The sequence below is a fragment of the Phyllobates terribilis genome, unplaced genomic scaffold (genome assembly GCF_046119375.1).
Source record: "Phyllobates terribilis strain yellow unplaced genomic scaffold, ASM4611937v1 Scaffold_4__5_contigs__length_816908805, whole genome shotgun sequence".
Lineage (NCBI taxonomy): Eukaryota > Metazoa > Chordata > Amphibia > Anura > Dendrobatidae > Phyllobates > Phyllobates terribilis.
Window position 1 is genome coordinate 679,614,688 of NW_027362764.1, and position 23,324 is coordinate 679,638,011.

A 23,324-nucleotide genomic window follows, 5' to 3' on the forward strand; every position below is an offset into this window, starting at 1 on the left:
TGTCCATTAAAAAGAATCAGATTGCAGCAGGTACATACAATAATTAGTTATAAAGTAATTGTCCATTTGTCCATAATTAGCTTAATTGTTGAGATTCACCCATCTTTCCTTGGATCCTGGCTGGTAAATCATGTCTTTGTCCAGCATGTGTCCAGGCCTACATGTCATCTGCTTCTCAGCATGAAGATTCTGTGTCTTGTGGGGTGGGCAGAGCAAGAGAGCCCCCCCTTTCTGTACCATGGGCTTTTATAGCCAGTCGTATGGACACCTGTTCTACATATGGTAGTGAACCAAAAATACACACACAAATAGCGCATGTCAACTAGACACGATGGCTGAGGCATAGAACTCAGAAAAATGATTATCGATTAACATTCCAAATGAATTTCCATAATTAACCATTTAACAGAGACCGCCTGGGAATGCCAGGTGCTGTAGGCTTTTGCTTTTTCTTTCCTTCCACCAGCAGGGGGCACTCTCTTCTATGCCTTTTTTCCATTCCCTTTCACAAGTGCACACATTCATTCTCTTTTCTTTTTTTCATTTGCTTTCTCTCTTGCGCTATTTCATCTCTGCAAAATACCAGCATCCTTCTGATCACCGTGGGCCTCCAGCATTGTTGCTTCTTTACTTTTAATACTAGGCTCCTTTTCACCAGGACCAGCGTCTCCAGCGTGGCTGGAGGCAACCACCGGTAACCCCAAGCAGAAGACCTTTGCAGGCAACACGACCCTCCCCCCTGAAGAACAGCTCAAAGTCACTGGCAACCATCTCACCCTCTTCCTTCATTCACCCCTGGACATCTCGCTCCGCCCCCAAATTACGGGTCCAGCTTGCTCTTTCTGTCACATTACCGCGATGAAGGGTTTAGCCTGCAGGAGACCCTGCGCCGAGACATTTTTGAAGACACCTGATGCGGCGGGTGAATCACTGCTAAACAAACCACACCTGTAGGGACGGCACAGCCTTTGCATGGACCCTTCGGAGCCCGCCCCGTCACGGCCAGATTGCTCGCCACCAAGCGATCCTGAGAAAGGCTGGCCGGACGATGGATCAAGCAGCGGCTACTGGCCATACCACCTTGGATGCGCCCGATCTTGTCTGATCTTGAAAGCAAAGCAGGGCTGGGCTTGGACAGTACTTGGATGGGAGACCTCCTGGGAACACCGGGTGCTGTAGACCATTATGATGAAGTTTTGCGCTACTGCCCAGCTCAGCTAGCATGGAACGGCGCCCTGCCGGACACCGACCTTAAGTAACTTAGATGATGGAAGCCCCAAGGCCTCTGAGCCAGTTGGCAGCTAAGTACGCTACCCCGCCGCCTTCACGCAGGCCTGACACCGAGGTCCTTGTCACGGCTAGGAGTGCTTATTGACTACGCAGCTCGCCGTGTGGAAATGATGGCGTTAAAAGCACCCGGGGCCGTGAAGGGGCCAGGCTTTCAGCAGGTGCCCAGGGAAGGTTTTGTTTGCCGGCCGCCTAGCGAGGGCCAGCAGAAGTAACATGTTTCTCTCCAAAGAAGCTTGTGTAACCAAGCCAGACGGCTGACAAAGAGCTAACATCAGTGTAAGGAAGTCAAGGAAGGTGCGGAAGGAATTGGGGAGGGGGGGTGATTCCTGCTAGGGCCCTGAAATCATAAAACAGGCAGGAGAGTCTGACGCATGGTGACGGAGAGGTTGTAGAGGCAGATAGGGGATGTTGTCATGAGCGAGCACGTGTGCATGCTGGCTTGTGTGTGAGAGTGCGCTTCCTAGGTGTGGCGCGCTGCAGACAGTCAAAGGGATTGTTCCCTTTCATTAAAAGTTAATCCCCGGCTGCAGGCTATTAGAAAGCAACTAACCGCGCTCTACTCACCCTACCCGCGTCTACCGGTGAGTCTCTCCTCTGCTCCCGGCCTGTGGCATTGGCCGTGAAGCTGACGTTGCGTCGACAGCGCTGCAGCCAATCAGTGAGCTCAGCGGCTCTGAGTGGGGCGTTGTGTCTACAAGACCTTTTAAGGAAGCCAGCAAAAAAATTGAAGAGAAGGGAAAGCACAAAAGGACCTTGTCTTGCTGAGCACTGGAAAGGGGAGTGGGCAGCCAGACGTCAAAGTAGAAAAGCAGCAAGTGAGAGGCTTGTCTCTGCCTACGGCCACACCACCCTGAACACGCCCGATCTTGCCTGAGCTTGGTAACTAAGCAGGGTCAGGACCTGGTTAGTACTTGGATGGGAGAGCTCCTGGGAACACCGGGTGCTGTTGACCATTTTGATGACGTTTTGCCCTACTGCCCAGCTCGGTTAGCATGGAACGGCGCCCTGCCGGACACCGACCTTAAGTAACTTAGATGATGGAATCCCCAAGGCCTCTGAGCCAGTTGGCAGCTAAGTACGCTACCACGCAGGCCTGACACCGAGCTCCTTGCCACGGCTAGGAGTGATTATTGACTCCGCAGCCTGCCGTGTGGAAATGATGGCGTTAAAAGCACCCGGGGCCGTGAAGGGGCCAGGCTTTCAGCAGGTGCCCAGGGAAGGTTTTGGATGCCGGCCGCCTAGCGAGGGCCAGCAGAAGTAACATGTTTCTCTGCAAAGAAGCTTGTGTAACCAAGCCAGACGGCTGACAAAGAGCTAACCTCAGTGCAAGGAAGGTGCGGAAGGAATTGTGGAGGGGGGGGGTGATTCCTGCTAGGGCCCTGAAATCATAAAACAGGCAGGAGAGTCTGACGCATGGTGACGGAGAGGTTGTAGAGGCAGATAGGGGGTGTTGTCACGTGCGAGCACGTGTGCATGCTGGCTTGTGTGTGAGAGTGCGTTTCCTAGGTGTGGCGCGCTGCAGACAGTCAAAGGGATTGTTCCCTTTCATTAAAAGTTAATCCCCAGCTGCAGGCTATTAGAAAGCAACTAACCGCGCTCTACTCACCCTACCCGGGTCTACCGGTGAGTCTCGCCTCTGCTCCCGGCCTGTGGCATTGGCCGTGAAGCTGACGTTCCGTCGACAGCCCTGCAGCCGATCACTGAGCTCAGCGGCTCTGAGTGGGGCGTTCTGTCTACAAGACCTTTTAAGGAAGCCAGCAAAAAAATTGAAGAGAAGGGAAAGCACAAAAGGACCTGGTCTTGCTGAACACTGGAAAGGGCATCCGGCAGCCAGACTTCAAAGTAGAAAAGCAGCAAGTGAGAGAGGCTTGTGCCTGCCTACGGCTACACCACCCTTAACACATGTGATCTCAGAAGCAAAGCAGGGTCAGGCCTGGTTAGTACTTGGATGGGAGACCACCAGGTGCTGTAGGCTTTTGCTTTTTCCTTCCTTCCACCAGCAGGGGGCACTCTCTTCTATGCCTTTTTTCCATTCCCTTTCACAAGTGCACACATTCATTCTCTTTTCTTTTTTTCATTTGCTTTCTCTCTTGCGCTATTTCATCTCTGCAAAATACCAGCATCCTTCTGATCATCGTGGGCCTCCAGCATTGTTGCTTATTTACTTTTAATACTAGGCTCCTTTTCACCAGGACCAGCGTCTCCCGGGTGGCTGGAGGCAACCACCGGTAACCCCAAGCAGAAGACCTTTGCAGGCAACAAGACCCTCCACCCTGAAGAGCAGCTCAAAGTCACTGGCAACCATCTCACCCTCTTCCTTCATTCACCCCTGGACGTCTCGCTCCGCCCCCAAGTTACGGGTCCAGCTTGCTCTTTCTGTCACATTACCGCGATGAAGGGTTTAGCCTGCAGGAGACCCTGCGCCGAGCCATTTTTGAAGACACCTGATGCGGCGGGTGAATCACTGCTAAACAAACCACACCTGTAGGGACGGCACAGCCTTTGCATGGACCCTTCGGAGCCCGCCCCGTCACGGCCAGATTGCTCGCCACCAAGCGATCCTGAGAAAGGCTGGCCAGGCGATGGATCAAGCAGCGTCTACTGGCCATACCACCTTGGATACGCCCGATCTCTTCTGATCTCGGAAGCAAAGCAGGGCTGGGCTCAGACAGTACTTGGATGGGAGACCTCCTGGGAACACCGGGTGCTGTAGACCATTTTGATGACGTTTTGCCCTACTGCCCAGCTCGGCTAGCATGGAACGGCGCCTTGCCGGACACCGACCTTAAGTAACTTAGATGATGGAAGCCCCAAGGCCTCTGAGCCAGTTGGCAGCTAAGTACGCTACCCCGCCGCCTTCACGCAGGCCTGACACCGAGCTCCTTGCCACGGCTAGGAGTGCTTATTGACTCCGCAGCTCGCCATGTGGAAATGATGGCGTTAAAAGCACCCGGGGCCGTGAAGGGGCCATGCTTTCAGCAGGTGCCCAGGGAAGGTTTTGGATGCCGGCCGCCTAGCGAGGACCAGCAGAAGTAACATGTTTCTCTGCAAAGAAGCTTGTGTAACCAAGCCAGACGGCTGACAAAGAGCTAACCTCAGTGCAAGGAAGGTTATCCTTATCCTCTCTTGCTGACAACTTTATCTTCCAAAAGGTAGGGGAGAAAACAAGGGGATCTGCTACTTTGGATCTAATCCTTATAAACAGGGAGGAAATGGTTGAGGAGGTAAAGGTGGCTGGGACCCTAGGAGGCAGCGATCATGCTATTATAGAATTTTGGATAACTAGAGGAGGAAGACATGTGAAGACTCAAACTTCAAGGTTAGATTTTAGAAAGGCAGATTTTAAGAGACTCAGAAAGAGAATAGGAAGGATCCAATGGCTGGATGTCCTTAAGGACAAAAATGTCCAGGAAGGATGGGAAATTTTTAAAAATGAGATTCTCTAAGCACAATCGTTAACAATCCCAAAAAGTAGGAAGAATGGGAAGCATTTAAGGAAACCAGGATGGATGAACACAGAACTTAAACACATGCTAAAAAGAAAGAAAGAAATGTTTATTAAATGGAAAGAGGGAGGCATATCTAAAGAAGATTATAATGCAGTCTGCAGATCCTGCAGGGCACGTATCAGGTTAGCTAAAGCTGACAATGAATTAAGGCTTGAAAGAGATGTCAAAAGCAATAAAAAAGGATTTTGGGGGTATGTCAAAAGTAAAAGAAAAGTCAAAGATGCTATAGGATTTTTACAGGATGAAAATGGAGAAATGGGAAGAGAGGATGCAGAGAAGGCCGAACTTTTTCATTCCTATTTTGCATCTGTTTTCTCTCAGAAAGAAAATTTAACATCAACTGATCTTCACTGTCCTTTTAAAGGAATAGAGGAATCCAAGTTATCTGTAAACAGAAAGATTGTGAGGGAATATTTAGCTAACATAAATGAGTTCAAGTCTCCAGGTCCAGATGAATTACACCCCAGAGTACTGAAGGAGATCGTAGAAGAAATTTTAGAACCACTCTCCATAATCTTTGAAAATTCTTGGAGAACAGGAGAAGTCCCATAAGACTGGAGAAGAGCAAATGTTGTTCCTATCTTCAAAAAGGGGAAGAAGGTGGACCCAGGGAACTATAGGCCGGTGAGTCTGACTTCTATACCAGGAAAGATCTTTGAACAAATTATTAAACAACATGTATGTAAGTACATGGATAAGAATGAAGTGATTAACCAGAGTCAGCATGGGTTTGTAACTAACAAGTCATGTCAGACTAACTTAATTTCCTTCTATGACAGAATCACTGACTGGGTGGATCAGGGAAATGCTGTAGATATAGTATATCTTGACTTCAGCAAAGCATTTGACAAAGTATCTCACACCATCCTAATTGAAAAAATGACCAAGTATGCAATGGACCAGGCAACTGTTAGGTGGATTCATAACTGGCTTAGTGATCGGACTCAAAGGGTGGTTGTAAATGGCTTCACATCCAGCTGGATGAATGTCTCAAGTGGGTTACCACAGGGCTCCGTCCTGGGACCTGTATTGTTCAACATCTTTATCAATGATTTAGATGAAGGAATTGAGGGTAAACTGATTAAATTTGCTGATGACACAAAGCTAGGAGGGATAGCTAATATTAGAGAAGAGAGAGAGAGGATTCAAAAAGACCTAAATAAACTGGAGCAGTGGGCAGCAACCAACAGAATGGTTTTTAACAGGGAAAAATGCAAAGTACTACATCTGGGCAATAAAAATGAAAAAAGCATATACAGAATGGGAGGAATAGAGCTAAGCAACAGTACATGTGAAAAAGACTTAGGTATACTAATAGATCATAGACTGAACATGAGTCAACAGTGTGATGCAGCAGCAAAAAAGGCAAATACAATTCTGGGATGTATTAACAGAAGCATACAGTCTAGATCACGTGAAGTCATTATCGGTCTTTACTCCTCTTTGGTCAGACCTCATCTGGAATACTGTGTACAGTTTTGGGCACCACATTTTAAAAAAGACATAGACAAACTGGAGCAAGTTCAGAGAAGAGTGACCAGAATGGTGACTGGTCTGCAAACCATGTCCTATGAGGAACGATTGCAGGATTTGGGAATGTTTAGCTTGCAAAAAAGAAGACTGAGAGGAGACTTAATAGCTGTCTACAAATATGTCAAGGGCTGTCACATTGTAGAAGGATCATCTTTATTCTCATTTGCACAAGGAAAGACTAGAAGCAATGGGATGAAACTAAATGGGAGGAGACACAGATTAGATATTAGAAAAAACTTTTTGACAGTTAGGGTGATTAATGAGTGGAACAGGCTGCCACGAGAGGTGGTGAGTTCCCCTTCAATGGACGTCTTCAAACAGAGGCTGGACAGACATCTGTCTGAGATGATCTAGTGAATCCTGCTTTGAGCAGGGGGTTGGACCAGATGACCCAGGAGGTCCCTTCCAACTCTACCATTCTATGATTCTATGATTCTATGATTCTATGAAGGCAAGGAAGGAATTGGGGAGGGGGGGGTGATTCCTGCTAGGGCCCTGAAATCATAAAACAGGCAGGAGAGTCTGACGCATGGTGACAGAGAGGTTGTAGGGGCAGATAGGGGGTGTTGTCACGTGCGAGCACGTGTGCATGCTGGCTTGTGTGTGAGAGTGCGCTTCCTAGGTGTGGCGCGCTGCAGACAGTCAAAGGGATTGTTCCCTTTCATTAAAAGTTAATCCCCGGCTGCAGGCGATTAGAAAGCAACTAACCACGCTCTACTCACCCTACCCGGGTCTACCGGTGAGTCTCGCCTCTGCTTCCGGCCTGTGGCATTGGCCGTGAAGCTGACGTTCCGGCGACAGCGCTGCAGCCGATCAGTGAGCTCAGCCGCTCTGAGTGGGGCGTTGTGTCTACAAGACCTTTTAAGGAAGCCAGCAAAAAAATTAAAGAGAAGGGAAAGCACAAAAGGACCTGGTCTTGCTGAACACTGGAAAGGGCATCCGGCAGCCAGACTTCAAAGTAGAAGAGCAGCAAGTGAGAGGCTTGTCTCTGCCTACGGCCACACCACCCTGAACATGCCTGATCTCATCTGATCTTGGAAGCTAAGCAGGGTTGGTACTTGGATGGGAGACTGCCTGGGAATACCAGGTGCTTTAGGCTTTTGCTTTTTCTTTCCTTCCACCAGCAGGGGGTACTCTCTTCTATGCCTTTTTTCCATTCCCTTTCACAAGTGCACACATTCATTCTCTTTTCTTTTTTTCACTTGCTTTCTCTCTTGCGCTATTTCATCTCTGCAAAATACCAGCATCCTTCTGATCACCGTGGGCCTCCAGAATTGTTGCTTCTTTACTTTTAATACTAGGCTCCTTTTCACCAGGACCAGCGTCTCCCGCGTGGCTGGAGGCAACCACCGGTAACCCCAAGCAGAAGACCTTTGCAGGAAACACGACCCTCCCCCCTGAAGAGCAGCTCAAAGTCACTGGCAACCATCTCACCCTCTTCCTTCATTCACCCCTGGACGTCTCGCTCCGCCCCCAAGTTACGGGTCCAGCTTGCTCTTTCTGTCACATTACCGCGATGAAGGGTTTAGCCTGCAGGAGACCCTGCGCCGAGCCATTTTTGAAGACACCTGATGCGGCGGGTGAATCACTGCTAAACAAACCACACCTGTAAGGACGGCACAGCCTTTGCATGGACCCTTCGGAGCCCACCCCATCACGGCCAGATTGCTCGCCACCAAGCGATCCTGAGAAAGGCTGGCCGGGCGATGGATTGAGCAGCGTCTACTGGCCATACCACCTTGTATACGCCTGATCTTGTCTGATCTTGGAAGCAAAGCAGGGCTGGTCTCAGACAGTACTTGGATGGGAGACCTCCTGGGAACACCGGGAGCTGTTGACCATTTTGATGACGTTTTGCCCTACTGCCCAGCTCGGCTAGCATGGAACGGCGCCTTGCCGGACACCGACATTAAGTAACTTAGATGATGGAAGCCCCAAGGCCTCTGAGCCAGTTGGCAGCTAAGTACGCTACCCCGCCGCCTTCACGCAGGCCTGACACCGAGCTCCTTGCCACGGTTACAAGTGCTTATTGACTCCGCAGCTCGCCGTGTGGAAATGATGGCGTTAAAAGCACCCGGGGCTGTGAAGGGGCCAGGCTTTCAGCAGGTACCCAGGGAAGGATTTGGATGCCAGCCGCCTAGAGAGGGCTAGCAGAAGTAACATGTTTCTCTGCAAAGAAGCTTGTGTAACCAAGCCAGACGGCTGACAAAGAGCTAACCTCAGTGCAAGGAAGGCAAGGAAGGTGCGGAAGGAATTGGGGAGGGGGGGGGGTGATTCCTGCTAGGGCCCTGAAATCATAAAACAGGCAGGAGAATCTGACGCATGGTGACGGAGAGGTTGTAGAGGCAGATAGGGGGTGTTGTCACGTGCGAGCACGTGTGCATGCTGACTTGTGTGTGAGAGTGCGCTTCCTAGGTGTGGCGCGCTGCAGACAGTCAAAGGGATTGTTCCCTTTCATTAAAAGTTAATCCCCGGCTGCAGGCTATTAGAAAGCAAGTAACCGCACTCTACTCACCCTACCCGGGTCTACCGGTGAGTCTCGCCTCTGCTCCCGGCCTGTGGCATTGGCCGTGAAGCTGACGTTCCGTCGACAGCGCTGCAGCCGATCAGTGAGCTCAGCGGCTATGAGTGGGGCCTTCTGTCTACAAGACCTTTTAAGGAAGCCAGCAAAAAAATTGAAGAGAAGGGAAAGCACAAAAGGACCTGGTCTTGCTGAGCACTGGAAAGGGCAGCCGGCAGCCAGACGTCAAAGTAGAAAAGCAGCAAGTGAGAGGCTTGTCTCCGTCTAAGGCCTCACCATCCTGAACACACCTGATCTCGGAAGCTAAGCAGGGTCGGGCCTGGTTAGTACTTGGATAGGAGACTGCCTGGGAATTCCAGGTGCAGTAGGCTTTTGCTTTTTCCTTCTTTCCACCAGCAGGGGGCACTCTCTGCTATGCTTTTTTTCCATTCCCTTTCACAAGTGCACACATTCATTCTCTTTTCTTTTTTTTCATTTGCTTTCTCTCTTGCGCTATTTCATCTCTGCAAAATACCAGCATCCTTCTGATCACCGTGGGCCTCCAGCATTGTTGCTTCTTTACTTTTAATACTAGGCTCCTTTTCACCAGGACCAGCGTTTCCCGCGTGTCTGGAGGCAACCACCGGTAACCCCAAGCAGAAGACTTTTGCAGGCAACACGACCCTCCCCCCAGAAGAGCAGCTAAAAGTCACTGGCAACCATCTCACCCTCTTCCTTCATTCACCCCTGGACGTCTCGCTCCGTCCCCAAGTTACGGGTCCAGCTTGCTCTTTCTGTCACATTACCACGATGAAGGGTTTAGCCTGCAGGAGACCCTGCGCCGAGACATTTTTGAAGACACCTGATGCGGCGGGTGAATCACTTCTAAAAAAACCACACCTGTAGGGACGGCACAGACTTTGCATGGACCCTTCGGAGCCCGCCCCGTCACGGCCAGATTGCTCGCTTTTATGCACACGCGTGTGCGGGAGTAGTGGTTCCACTGGACCATGAACCGGAGAGTGCCTGGAGGGGCGTGACTAAGTATCTGGCCGATCCGACCAAGGTGGCACGACGGCATACAACGCCAGTGCACCAAGGAGAAACCGGGCAGAGGGACCAGGTGCTACTCCAGGTCAAACTCTGGACACGGGGGTTGACCCACACAGGGATTACTGGAACAGGCAGGTTAGGCTGGCACAGACTGGTGGATATAAGCGAACACGGCAGGTATGCAGACGGGTGGATACAGGCGAGTGTGCAGGCGGGGAGGTACTGGCCGAAAGGACGGGCTGGAGCACAGAGAGGACAAGACCCAGTACAGACTGGGTCACAGAAACAGAACCGCAGATGCGGTAGCCAAACACAGCAGAGAGGGAATGCCCGAAGCGTTGGGCAAGAGCAGAGCAGGACGGGACTGCCGGAGCAGCGAGCGCAAGCAGAGCAGGACAGGACTACCGGAGCAGCGAGCAGATGCAGAGCAGGACGGGACTGCCGGAGCAGCGAGCAGAAGCAGAGCAGGACAGGACTGCCGGAGCAGCGAGCAGATGCAGAGCAGAAACCGCAGGAGTGGCAAGCAAGGCAAGAGCAGAGTGGAAACCGCAAGAGCGGCAAGCTAAGCAGGAGCAGAGCTGAAACCGCAGAGCGGTAAACAAGGCAGGAGCAGAGCGGAAACCGCAGAGCGGTAAACAAGGCAGGAGCAGAGCGGAAACCGCAGAGCGGTAAACAAGGCAGGAGCAGAGCGGAAACCGCAGAGCGGCTAAGTAGGCAGGAGCAGAGAGGAAACCGCAGAGCGGCAAACAAGGCAGGAGCAGAGCAGAAACCGCAGGAGCGGCAAGCAAGGCAAGAGCAGGGCAGAAACCGCAAGAGAGGCAAGCTAAGCAGGAGCAGAGCGGAAACCGCAGAGCGGTAAACAAGGCAGGAGCAGAGCGGAAACCGCAGAGCGGTAAACAAGGAAGGAGCAGAGCGGAAACCGCAGAGCGGTAAACAAGGCAGGAGCAGAGTGGAAACCGCAGAGCGGCAAACAAAGCAGAGCAGGGGGGACAGGGCTCTGTTCACACGGAACAGACAGGAAGAGAAAGGCAGAGTAAGATACCCACAGGGTACTTGCAGTGAAGTAGCGAGTGGATCACAAACTCACAAACGGGAGTACAGAGACAACAAGCAGGAGTTAGGTACGAGTTCAGACTCTGCAGAAAAAGGAAGGGAACGGACATAGAGGCAAAACAGGTAAAGGATAGGAGAGAGTTCAGACTGGAACTGAGTGTACGGAGGAGACCGACACTGCAGCGGAATACAGGAGCGGGTCTGGGAATACGGCCCCCAGAGAGGCGGGACGAACAGGCAAGGAGCGTGTTCAGACAGGACAGACAAGATACAGGAGCGGGTCTAGGTAATCGGCCCCTAGAAGGCGGGAGGAACAGGCTAGGAGCGTGTTCAGACAGGACTGGAAATACAGCCTCCAGGAGAGGCAGCAGGCAAGAGTACACAGACAGGACTCAGTTCAGACACGGGAACTGATACCGCAAGGCAGGAGACATAGACAGGACTCAGTTCAGACACGGGAACTGATACCGCAAGACAGGAGACATAGACAGGACTCAGTTCAGACACGGGAACTGATACCGCAAGGCAGGAGACAAAGAACGGGACCTGGCACCTTCAGAGTGCAAGCACACACTGAATGAAACACTATGCTCAGGCAGGGATAGATGGGAGCAGCTGAGCTATATACCAGGTGACAGACAGCAATAGGCTGAGGACGCACAAGGGGTGTGACCCACAGCAGGTACAAAAAGCAGGAAGTGATCGGGCGCCGCCCTTAAGCAGCAGAAACAGACACAAACAGACAGCATGGAGGGAAGCCAGAGAGACATTCTGGACAGGAGATCAAGTGCGCGCTCTTGCACAGTGGGAGATGGACCACTATGCAAGGACGCCGCCAGGTATGTTACAGTACCCCCCCCCTTACGCCCCCTCTTCTTCAGGCCTGCCAGAATCTCCCGCAGGGAATTTGAGGGCCAATTCTTCCCTTCGAAGAGATCACTTCCACTGTCCACCGGAAAAACTGGTCTCCTCTGGGTAGCTAGGATGCTACCTCCCATCCAGCCACCCTTAGCAACAGACGAAATGGGTGGAGTACCAGGAACAGCACACAAGGAAGTCTCACTCCACATACTTTCAGGTGGCATCCCAGAGGGTACAGGAGACAACTGGAAGTCCTCCACCGGGTTGGAGGGGGACAGAGACTTTGGGGTAATCTCTGCTTCGAGGTACATCTTGTCAAGCTCACAGAAAGAAATAGACGGGTTATCAGGTACAGGATGAGGAAAAGTCACTGCCTCTTTGTTATCTGGTGGTACCCCGGAGGATTCAGGAAACAACTGGAGGTCCTCCGCCGGGTCAGAAGAGTGCAGAGGCTCAGAGAAAACATCTGCTTCAGAGTACACAAGGTCGGACTCACTGGACGAAGCAGGCGAGGTATCGGGTACCGAGTATAGGAAAGTCTCTGTCCATTCACCACCAGGTGGCACCCCGAAGGGTTCTGGAGACAACTGGCGGTCCTCCGCCTGGTCAGAGGGGTGTAGAGACTCACGGGTAACCTCTGCTTCAGAGTACACTAGGTCGGACTCACTGGACGAAGCAAGCGAGGTATCAGATCCAGGATATAGGAAAGTCTCTGTCCATTCACCACCAGGTGGCACCCCGAATGGTTCTGGAGACAACTGGAGGTCCTCCGCCTGGTCAGAGGGGTGTAGAGACTCATGGTTAACCTCTGCTTCGGAGTACACTAGGTTGGACTCACTGGACGAAGCGAGCGAGGTATCAGGTACAGAGTATAGGAGAGTCTCTGTCCTTTCGCTACCAGGTAGCACCCCGAAGGGTTCAGGAGACAACTGGAGGTCCTCCGCCTGGTCGGAGGGGTGTAGAGACTCGGGGGTAACTACCACTTTGGGGTACCCATTGTCAGGCTCACAGGACGAAGCGGACAAAGTATCGAGTACCGGGTGTAGAGAAGTCTCTCTCCATTTGTTATCGAGTGGTATCCCGGAGGATTCAGGAGGCAACAGGGGGACCTCCACCAGGTAGTAGAGGTGCACAGACTCTGAGGTAACCACAGCTTTGGAGCATCCTTGGACATGCACACCGGTTAAAGTGGGTGAAGCATCTGATGCCGGGTGCAGGAAGTTCTCCTGTGTGGAGTCTGGATGGGCAGAAGTCTCTTCGGGCAGGAGAACTGGTGCACTACCCACGCACATTACCCGTTGGGGCTTCTCCGGGATACAGGGAGATGAAGCTTCAGTAGGGACTTCAAGGTTGGGGTCAGGAGGTCTCAGGGAGGACAGACCCTGGCGTGACGGCTTGCCTCTACGTCTAGCACGTCTGGACTGCCTCTTGAGGTTGGGAGAAGTATTCCGGAAAGCATAGTCACCCTGTGAGGATTCTGGGTGGGCAGTAGTCTCATTGGGCTGGAGGACTATTGCGCTACCCACACACATTACCCATCGGGGCTGCTCCGGGATATTGGGAAGTGAAGCTTCAGCAGGGGCTTCAGGGTTAGGGTCCTCGAAGACCACACGAAAGGCCACCAGGAAGGCCTGCAGGTCAAGGACGACAGGATCCCATGCTTCCCATAGGGGGGTGACCCATTTCAAGGCATCACCCGCTAGGTAGTCAATCATAAAGGCCACTTTAGCCCAATCGGAAGGAAAATAGAGAGGGTAGGCCTTAAAGTGTAGCATGCATTGCTCCACAAATGCACGACACTGTCTTGGAACCCCATATTAACGTGGCGGATCCGCAGGAACGAGAGCTGATAGATCCATCTGGACAGTGCGTAATTCGCCTGGAACTCAGCTAAGGGAAAAAAAAATGTATCTATTTATTTTTAATGCATGTATTCACTAGAAAACGTCTCAGAGAGCGAAGGCCGTGGGGCTCAACGGGAACCATGGCCTGAGCATGCTGTTATGCACACGCCCGGACTGACTGGCGTTTGCGGGAGTAGTGGTTCCACTGGACCATGAACCGGAGAGTGCCTAGAGGGGCGTGACTAAGTATCTGGCCGATCCGACCAAGGTGGCACGACGGCATACGACGCCAGTGCACCAAGGAGAAACCGGGCAGAGGGACCAGGTGCTACTCCAGGTCAAACTCCGGACACGGGGGTTGACCCACACAGGGATTACTGGAACAGGCAGGTTAGGCTGGCACAGACTGGTGGATATAAGCGAACACGGCAGGTATGCAGACGGGTGGATACAGGCGAGTATGCAGGCGGGGAGGTACTGGCCGAAAGGATGGGCTGGAGCACAGAGAGGACAAGACCCAGTACAGACTGGGTCACAGAAACAGAACCGCAGATGCAGTAGCCAAACACAGCAGAGAGGGAATGCCCGAAGCGGTGGGCAAGAGCAGAGCAGGACGGGAATGCCGGAGCAGCGAGCGCAAGCAGAGCAGGACAGGACTGCCGGAGCAGCGAGCAGATGCAGAGCAGGACGGGACTGCCGGAGCAGCGAGCAGAAGCAGAGCAGGACAGGACTGCCGGAGCAGCGAGCAGATGCAGAGCAGAAACCGCAGGAGCGGCAAGCAAGGCAAGAGCAGAGTGGAAACCGCAAGAGCGGCAAGCTAAGCAGGAGCAGAGCGGAAACCGCAGAGCGGTAAACAAGGCAGGAGCAGAGCGGAAACCGCAGAACGGTAAACAAGACAGGAGCAGAGCGGAAACCGCAGAGCGGTAAACAAGGCAGGAGCAGAGCGGAAACCGCAGAGCGGCTAAGTAGGCAGGAGCAGAGCGGAAACCGCAGAGCAGCAAACAAGGCAGGAGCAGAGCGGAAACCGCAGAGCAGTAAACAAGGCAGGAGCAGAGCGGAAACCGGAGAGCGGCTAAGTAGGCAGGAGCAGAGCCGAAACCGCAGAGCGGCTAAGTAGGCAGGAGCAGAGCGGAAACCGCAGAGCGGCAAACAAGGCAGGAGCAGAGCAGAAACCGCAGGAGCGGCAAGCAAGGCAAGAGCAGGGCAGAAACCGCAAGAGCGGCAAGTGAAGCAGGAGCAGAGCGGAAACCGTAGAGCGGTAAACAAGGCAGTAACAGAGCGGAAACCGCAGAGCGGTAAACAAGGAAGGAGCAGAGCGGAAACCGCAGAGCGGTAAACAAGGCAGGAGCAGAGCGGAAACCGCAGAGCGGCAAACAAAGCAGAGCAGGGGGGACAGGGCTCTGTTCAGACGGAACAGACAGGAAGAGAAAGGCAAAGCCAGATACCCACAGGGTACTTGCAGTGAAGTAGCGAGTGGACCACAAACTCACAAACGGGAGTACAGAGACAACAAGCAGGAGTTAGGTACGAGTTCAGACTCTGCAGAAAAAGGAAGGGAACGGACATAGAGGCAAAACAGGTAAAGGATAGGAGAGAGTTCAGACTGGAACTGAGTGTACGGAGGAGACCGACACTGCAGCAGGATACAGGAGCGGGTCTGGGAATACGGCCCCCAGAGAGGCGGGACGAACAGGCAAGGAGCGTGTTCAGACAGGACAGACAAGATACAGGAGCGGGTCTAGGTAATCGGCCCCTAGAAGGCGGGAGGAACAGGTTAGGAGCGTGTTCAGACAGGACTGGAAATACAGCCTCCAGGAGAGGCAGCAGGCAAGAGTACACAGACAGGACTCAGTTCAGACACGGGAACTTATACCGCAAGGCAGGAGACATAGACAGGACTCAGTTCAGACACGGGAACTGATACCGCAAGGCAGGAGACAAAGACAGGACTCAGTTCATACATGGGAACTGATACCGCAAGGCAGGAGACATAGACAGGACTCAGTTCAGACACGGGAACTGATACCACAAGGCAGGAGACAAAGAACGGGACCTGGCATCTTCAGAGTGCAAGCACACACTGAATGAAACACTATGCTTAGGCAGGGATAGATGGAAGCAGCTGAGCTATATACCAGGTGACAGACAGCAATAGGCTGAGGACGCACAAGGGGTGTGACCCACAGCAGGTACAAAAAGCAGGAAGTGATCGGGCGCCGCACTTAAGCAGCAGAAACAGACACAAACAAACAGCATGGAGGGAAGCCAGAGAGACATTCTGGACAGGAGATCAAGTGCGCGCTCTTGCACAGTGGGAGATGGACCACTATGCAAGGACGCCGCCAGGTATGTTACACTCGCCACCAAGTGATCCTGAGAAAGGCTGGCCGGGCGATGGATCAAGCAGCGTCTACTGGCAATACCACCTTGGATACGCCCATTCTCGTCTGATCTCGAAAGCAAAGCAGGGCTGGGCTCAGACAGTACTTGGATGGGAGACCTCCTGGGAACACCGGGTGCCGTAGACCATTTTGATAACGTTTTGCCCTACTGCCCAGCTCGGCTAGCATGGAACGGCGCCTTGCCGGACACCGACCTTAAGTAACTTAGATGATGGAAGCCCCAAGGCCTCTGAGCCGGTTGGCAGCTATGTACGCTACCCCGCCGCCTTCACGCAGGCCTGACACCGAGTTCCTTGTCACGGCTAGGAGTGCTTATTGACTCCGCAGCTCGGCGTGTGGAAATGATGGCATTAAAAGCACCCGGGGCCGTGAAGGGGCCAGGCTTTCAGCAGGTGCCCAGGGAAGGTGTTGGATGCCGGCCGTCTAGCGAGGGCCAGCAGAAGTAACATGTATCTCTGCAAAGAAGCTTGTGTAACCAAGCCAGACGGCTGACAAAGAGCTAACCTCAGTGCAAGGAAGGTGCGGAAGGAATTGGGGAGGGGGGGTGATTCCTGATAGGGCCCTGAAATCATAAAACAGGCAGGAGAGTCTGACGCATGGTGACGGAGAGGTTGTAGGGGCAGATAGGGGGTGTTGTCACGTGCGAGCACGTGTGCATGCTGGCTTGTGTGTGAGAGTGCGCTTCCTAGGTGTGGCGCGCTGCAGACAGTCAAAGGGATTGTTCCCTTTCATTAAAAGTTAATCCCCGGCTGCAGGCTATTAGAAAGCAACTAACCGCGCTCTACTCAACCCTACCCGGGTCTACCGGTGAGTCTCGCCTCTGCTCCCGGCCTGTGGCATTGGCCGTGAAGCTGACGTTCCGTCGACAGCGCTGCAGCCGATCAGTGAGATCAGCGGCTCTGAGTGGGGCGTTGTGTCTACAAGACCTTTTAAGGAAGCCAGCAAAAAAATTGAAGAGAAGGGAAAGCACAAAAGGACCTGGTCTTGCTGAGCACTGGAAAGGGCAGCCGGCAGCCAGACGTCAAAGTAGAAAAGCAGCAAGTGAGAGACTTGTCTCTGCCTATGGCCACACCACCCTGAACACGCCTGATCTTGTCTGATCTCAGAAGCAAAGCAGGGTTGGGCCTGGTTAGTACTTGGATGGGAGACCACCTGGGAATACCAGGTGCTGTAGGCTTTTGCTTTTTCCTTCCTTCCACCAGCAGGGGGCACTCTCTTCTATGTCTTTTTTCCATTCCCTTTCACAAGTGCACACATTCATTCTCTTTTCTTTTTTTCATTTGCTTTCTCTCTTGCGCTATTTCATCTCTGCAAAATACCAGCATCCTTCTGATCACCGTGGGCCTCCAGCATTGTTGCTTCTTTACTTTTAATACTAGGCTCCTTTTCACCAGGACCAGCGTCTCCCGCGTGGCTGGAGGCAACCACCGGTAACCCCAAGCAGAAGACCTTTGCAGGCAACACGACCCTCCCCCCTGAAGAGCAGCTCAAAGTCACTGGCAACCATCTCACCCTCTTCCTTCAATCACCCCTGGACATCTCGCTCCGCCCCCAAGTTACGGATCCAGCTTGCTCTTTCTGTCACATTACCGCGTTGAAGGGTTTAGCCTGCAGGAGACCCTGCGCCGAGACATTTTTGAAGACACCTGATGCGGCGGGTGAATCACTGCTAAACAAACCACACCTGTAGGGACGGCAAAGCCTTTGCATGGACCCTTCGGAGCCCGCCCCGTCACGGCCAGATTGCTCGCCACCAAGCGATCCTGAGAAAGGCTGGCCGGGCGATGGATTGAGCAGCGTCTACTGGCCATACCACCTTGGATACAGCCGATCAGTGAGCTCAGCGGCTCTGAGTGGGGCGTTGTGTCTACAAGACCTTTTAAGGAAGCCAGCAAAAAAATTGAAGAAAAGGGAAAGCACAAAAGGACCTGGTCTTGCTGAGCACTGGAAAGGGCAGCCGGCAGCCAGACGTCAAAGTAGAAAAGCAGCAAGTGAGAGGCTTGTCTCTGCCTATGGCCACACCACCCTGAACACGCCCGATATCATCTGATCTTGGAAGCTAAGCAGGGTCGGGCCTGGTTAGTACTTGGATGGGAGACTGTAAAATAATACTCTTCCTGTATTATTTTTTTCTACTGAGGACTTCTCAAAGTATCAATATCACGATATTATTATAAAAAAATGTATCTATTTATTCTGGGATTGTCCATTAAAAAGAATCAGATTGCAGCAGGTACATACAATAATTAGTTATAAAGTAATTGTCCATTTGTCTATAATTAGCTTAATTGTTGAGATTCACCCATCTTTCCTTGGATCCTGGCTGGTAAATCATGTTTTTGTCCAGCATGTGTCCAGGCCTACATGTCATCTGCTTCTCAGCATGAAGATTCTGTGTCTTGTGGGGTGGGCAGAGCAAGAGAGCCCCCCCCTTTCTGTACCATGGGCTTTTATAGCCAGTCGTATGGACACCTGTTCTACATATGGTAGTGAACCAAAAATACACACACAAATAGCGCATGTCAACTAGACACGATGGCTGAGGCATAGAACTCAGAAAAATGATTATCGATTAACATTCCAAATGAATTTCCATAATTAACCATTTAACATTTCCCCCTTTTTTGAGAATAAAAGGACTTTAACTGAAAAATCTCAAAAGAAGATACATTCATTAATCATTTTCTCTTTCCTTCTTCCTTGGCAATATCATTAAATTTCCATAATAATAATAATAGTAATAATAGTATCAATATCGGATTATTGTTATATAATGATGTGAATTCATGTTATGGTAAGCCGTGACTAATATTCATTTAATATGTATAATTATACTTCCCTAAATCTAAATTGAAGCAATAGCGGGTTCAATCGTCATCATCTGATGTGATCGGGTCGTCGTCTCGTCTTCTTCTTGGTTCTTTTATAACACAGTCTTTAGATGAAAACTCCTTTGAAATAAATTACAGCATGTAGATATTATACAGTCCACAATTGTGTTCATTATTGTTCAGTCCATAAACTGTACTCTTTATTAGAAAGATCATGTGTGTCAGTTGATAAGAAAACAAAGTCCATGGATGAAATGTAGCTTTAATATCTGTGCAGTGTCACCTGGACTTACGTTGGATCGTCTTTGGAATCTTCCATGTGTCCGCACTGGTCTCGTGTCACTTTTGGAACAGATGTGACGTCTTTGGTCAGTAAAGCAAGGGTTAACTTGACACTTTCCTGCTTTATATAGCACCATAACCAGTACTCAGTCCTTTATATACAGGACACATATGCCAGGTATTACCTGTTCACCAGCTTTCATTGAAGCGTTGCAGGTGATAAGAAACCACTGGAACGTGATGAAACTTGAACACAACACAGTACATATAGGATCATCGTCCTCTGCCGTCCTGGTGATCAGTGGTGTGAATTGTATTGTATGTAATGGACACAGTCTATTATAACACTCAGCATTCACACCTGTTACCTTCTGAGACGTCCGGATATCAGTTGCTTCTTCTTGTAACTTTTGAGAATCTCTTTGATTTATAAAAATTAAAAGTCTTTATTAAGATAGAATTCATAATTGCGATGTCTTGATTGAAGTCTTCATTCCCTAATCTGATACCAAATCTGGCAGTTTTTCCTAACCTATAATATCACAGCGTACCATAGCAATCAGTAATATCCATCTAATTATTATCAAAATATTAAAATAAATTATGTTTGGAATAATAAACAATAATAGATAATAATTCATTATCAATCAAGTTCTCCATATGATAGAACATTTTTATGTCATAGGTGTAATTACCTTTTCCAACCCATAGGTGTCAGTGTATTTTGAAAAAACAAGTTTTTATATCTTTATTAAACCAATAATATCAAAGAATGTATACTCCTGAACCAAAATGAATAAATGTATGAATGTATGAATGAATGAATGAATGAATAAATGAATGAATGAATTGTTGTGTTTACTCAGAAAATGTAAACATTTTTTTACTTAGCAATATATATTTAATGAAGCAATACTCTTGTATTAGACATTACTTTATTAAATATTAATGTGTTTTCTCAATTGAGATATTGAACTGAAATAAAATCAAATGAGAATTAAAAAATGAAAAAATAGAAAAATAAGAAGTATAAAGTAAGAATAAAATTTTAAAAATGAAAAATAAAATTAAGAGTAAAAATAAGAATAAAAATAAAAATAAGGCCTTTAAATTTTAATGACAAATGCAGAGTAATTATATTCTCCATAAAAAATACCCTTATATCTCCATTATCTGGATGATTTCATATTTGTCATAACCTTGTACCACCAAAAAATATTAAATTATGCAACTTTGCATGTAATAACCTTCTTAATTATACCATAGTACCTTATTATTATTTCTTCTTTATTAAAATGTGTGGAAAATAAGTATTGATCAAAAGTGATTATGTAATCAGGATCAAAAACACATTTTCCCCCTTATACCAAAAATATTATTTTATAAAATTTATGTATATATCAGAACCAAATTAAAAAAAATTTTCTTCTAGAAATATTGTGCATAAATTTCATATCAATGAGTAGCATAGATTTGACTAAAGAGAGGTGTGTACCTATTTAGGTAACCATTAAAAATAATATTATAGTTATTCAAGAATATTATCATGTGGAAAATTATTCTAAATATAAATTTGCTTTGTAAACCATTTTGATGTGTGGTTGCCCTTATCCACTATTAGTTAAATCAAGAAATAATAATTATTAAAGAAATATAGAAATATACATATGTAGATAATACCTAATTATGTATTATAATTTCCTCAGAATTAAATATATTTTTGTACCTTCACATAAAGAAACATTTTTTTTTATCAAACATACAAACATACGAGGCCTCTGTCACATCAATCACACTTAGCAGCTGCTGATTTACTGATCTGTCACCTTCACTCTGACATTCACAGATCTGTTCAACTCAAACATTCCACATATGAAGTTTTAGATATATATATATATATATTTAACCTAAAATTGTTGTATCCCAATTTATTAATGCGCATTGCCATATCAATTGAATATCTTTATATTTCTTTGAATATTCCTCAAGTACATATTATATAATATGGGAGTAAGTCACTGGAATTTCAGACACTTGAAAAACCTCTTGTCTTAGATTCTTTTTTCACTGGCTGCCCGGTCTTAAGTTACATCAGTTGAAACTAGAATGAATGGGATCCTATACTATTAGCTCAAAGTTCAAAGGCCGCAGCTGTCACACGTCATGCTGTAAAGCTACTTTAATTTGCACGAACACTTCATGCACAGAAAATATTAGCAACACAAAAGAATTAATAAGTATTACATATATATTATAGTTCAACTAGATATATTGTTATTATTTTAAAATGTTATACACATAAAATCATGCAATTTTTTCACTTCCTGTGTGAATAAAGAAATAAATCCATTTTAGAGTTCTTTGATCAAATCCTGCTTTGGAATGAAAACTCTAAGGAAATATAAGAAAATAAAATTAAATATCAAATTCATACAGAAACAGAATTATTTAAATATCTTATACATATATTGGTTGGTTCTAATGTAATTCAAAATATTGCTACTTAAATTTATATATATGAAGTTCTAATTTATTAATTAATATATATATATATTTTATAAACGTATATATAAATACAATTATACGCAATCTCTACTTAGACAAGTGTATATATATATATATATATATATATATATATATGAACTATCAGAAACTATGTAACTACAATTTTACTGTATAAGATTATAAATAAATATTGAGACATTGTATTACATTTTGATACAACATTATAATTACAGTTTTTCCTTAGCCACTCCCTAAACCAAATCTTCTGTCTCTCTCAAATATCTCCAGGAACGCCCTATTTAGAAAAGACATTTTTCTATCCTTCAAAACCTCAGAGAACTGCCTGTTCTTCTGTCCACATTCCATGACGTCACTGTGAGTTGGTCGTCTCACCTGTCTCTGTCCATCAGTTTCAGCCATTTTCCTTTTTAGAGAATCACAGTTCTGACTGAGAATTAACTCATTCTGTGGAGCGATGGGTCTTTGCACTGGCTGATATGGCTTATAACATATATGAAATCTTCTGCGTATTTGATAGAGTTCACTATGGGGATGACTCAGTCTAGAAGAGTTTGATATTGGCTTTTGGTAAGATTTTACCTTTCCTGGTTTTATAAATTTAGCTTGATTTATTTTCTTTTCACGATTCTCATGTTTTCTAACAAAATCCAGCATCTGCGCACATTCAAATAATGAATTTTTTTGTGATGCCATAACTTGGGAAACTGAATTTAGGAATTTGAATTTTTGTACAAAAGTTGTTATCATATGTTGTACTTTTCCATTTTTGATGAGAGCTTTGTACAACCGTTCAAATATGGACATGAATGTATATGTACATTCGTTCCTACCAATCCTTAGTTTCTGCAGATCTTCTATGTTGGGAAAATCCTTTGTGACACAATAAATCAAATATCTTAATCTGTCCAAATCATTTTCCCATCCATTAGGAGAGTCATTTTCACAGGGCATTAAATGTAAACGTCTGGACAATGTCACAGGAATCCATATTTTAAATAATTGATTCCTCTCCTCATTGGATAAATCAAACTTATCAGAGAAGCTCTCAAATGTCTCTGAATTTCTACAGGCATGGATTTTGACATCATATTTTGGCATGATTTTGTATAATTTCAGCAAATTTTTCTTCATTTTAATTTGGAATTGAGCCTGGGTAATTCCAGAATTCTCTGATATTTTTAGTGGCTCTTGTACGTCCGTTCCTCCTACGTCACTCACATCTCCTCCCACATCACCTAGTATGTCGGTTTCTCGTATGTCAGTCATGTCTCCTCCCATGTCAGGTTTCTGTATGTCCGTCTCTTGGTCAGACCCAAGGTCACCTTCAGTTACAGACACGTGTCTTACTTCTTGTTCATTTTCCACATTACAGTCAGAATCAGTATCACCGTCTGACACTTCTACACTATTTTCCTGCTTAGAAATCTCTAACACAAGACTATGAAAAAAATCTACCAAATGTAGAATATTTCTCAATTTCTGTTTGTCTCTATTTACCAATTTAGAAGTTAACTGTAAATTCTGCAATTCACATTCTTTGTATAAACTGAGCCACAAAACTTCTATGTCATCTCCTACATTAACTTTGAAATTAATATTACTTTGTTTAGCAAAAGAAGAAATTATATCCATATTTTGCT

At 47.8% G+C, this 23,324-nt stretch overlaps 1 non-coding gene and 6 pseudogenes across 1 annotated transcript; all 7 read left to right on the plus strand.

The window, feature by feature from the left end:
* Positions 1 to 1,062: 1,062 nt before the first annotated feature.
* On the plus strand, positions 1,063 to 1,182 carry LOC141268711 (5S ribosomal RNA; annotated as a pseudogene).
* A 940-nt stretch (positions 1,183 to 2,122) lies between these two features.
* LOC141270339 (5S ribosomal RNA) lies at positions 2,123 to 2,242 on the plus strand (annotated as a pseudogene).
* Positions 2,243 to 3,886: 1,644 nt separating this feature from the next.
* LOC141267569 (5S ribosomal RNA) lies at positions 3,887 to 4,006 on the plus strand (annotated as a pseudogene).
* A 4,046-nt stretch (positions 4,007 to 8,052) lies between these two features.
* On the plus strand, positions 8,053 to 8,172 carry LOC141270032 (5S ribosomal RNA; annotated as a pseudogene).
* A 943-nt stretch (positions 8,173 to 9,115) lies between these two features.
* Positions 9,116 to 9,224, plus strand: LOC141270108 (5S ribosomal RNA; annotated as a pseudogene).
* A 6,827-nt stretch (positions 9,225 to 16,051) lies between these two features.
* LOC141269777 (5S ribosomal RNA) lies at positions 16,052 to 16,171 on the plus strand (annotated as a pseudogene).
* Positions 16,172 to 17,103: 932 nt separating this feature from the next.
* LOC141270428 (5S ribosomal RNA) lies at positions 17,104 to 17,222 on the plus strand. The gene has a single exon (XR_012321664.1). It is a non-coding gene; the product is annotated as a 5S ribosomal RNA (ribosomal RNA).
* The last annotated feature ends 6,102 nt before the right edge of the window (positions 17,223 to 23,324 follow it).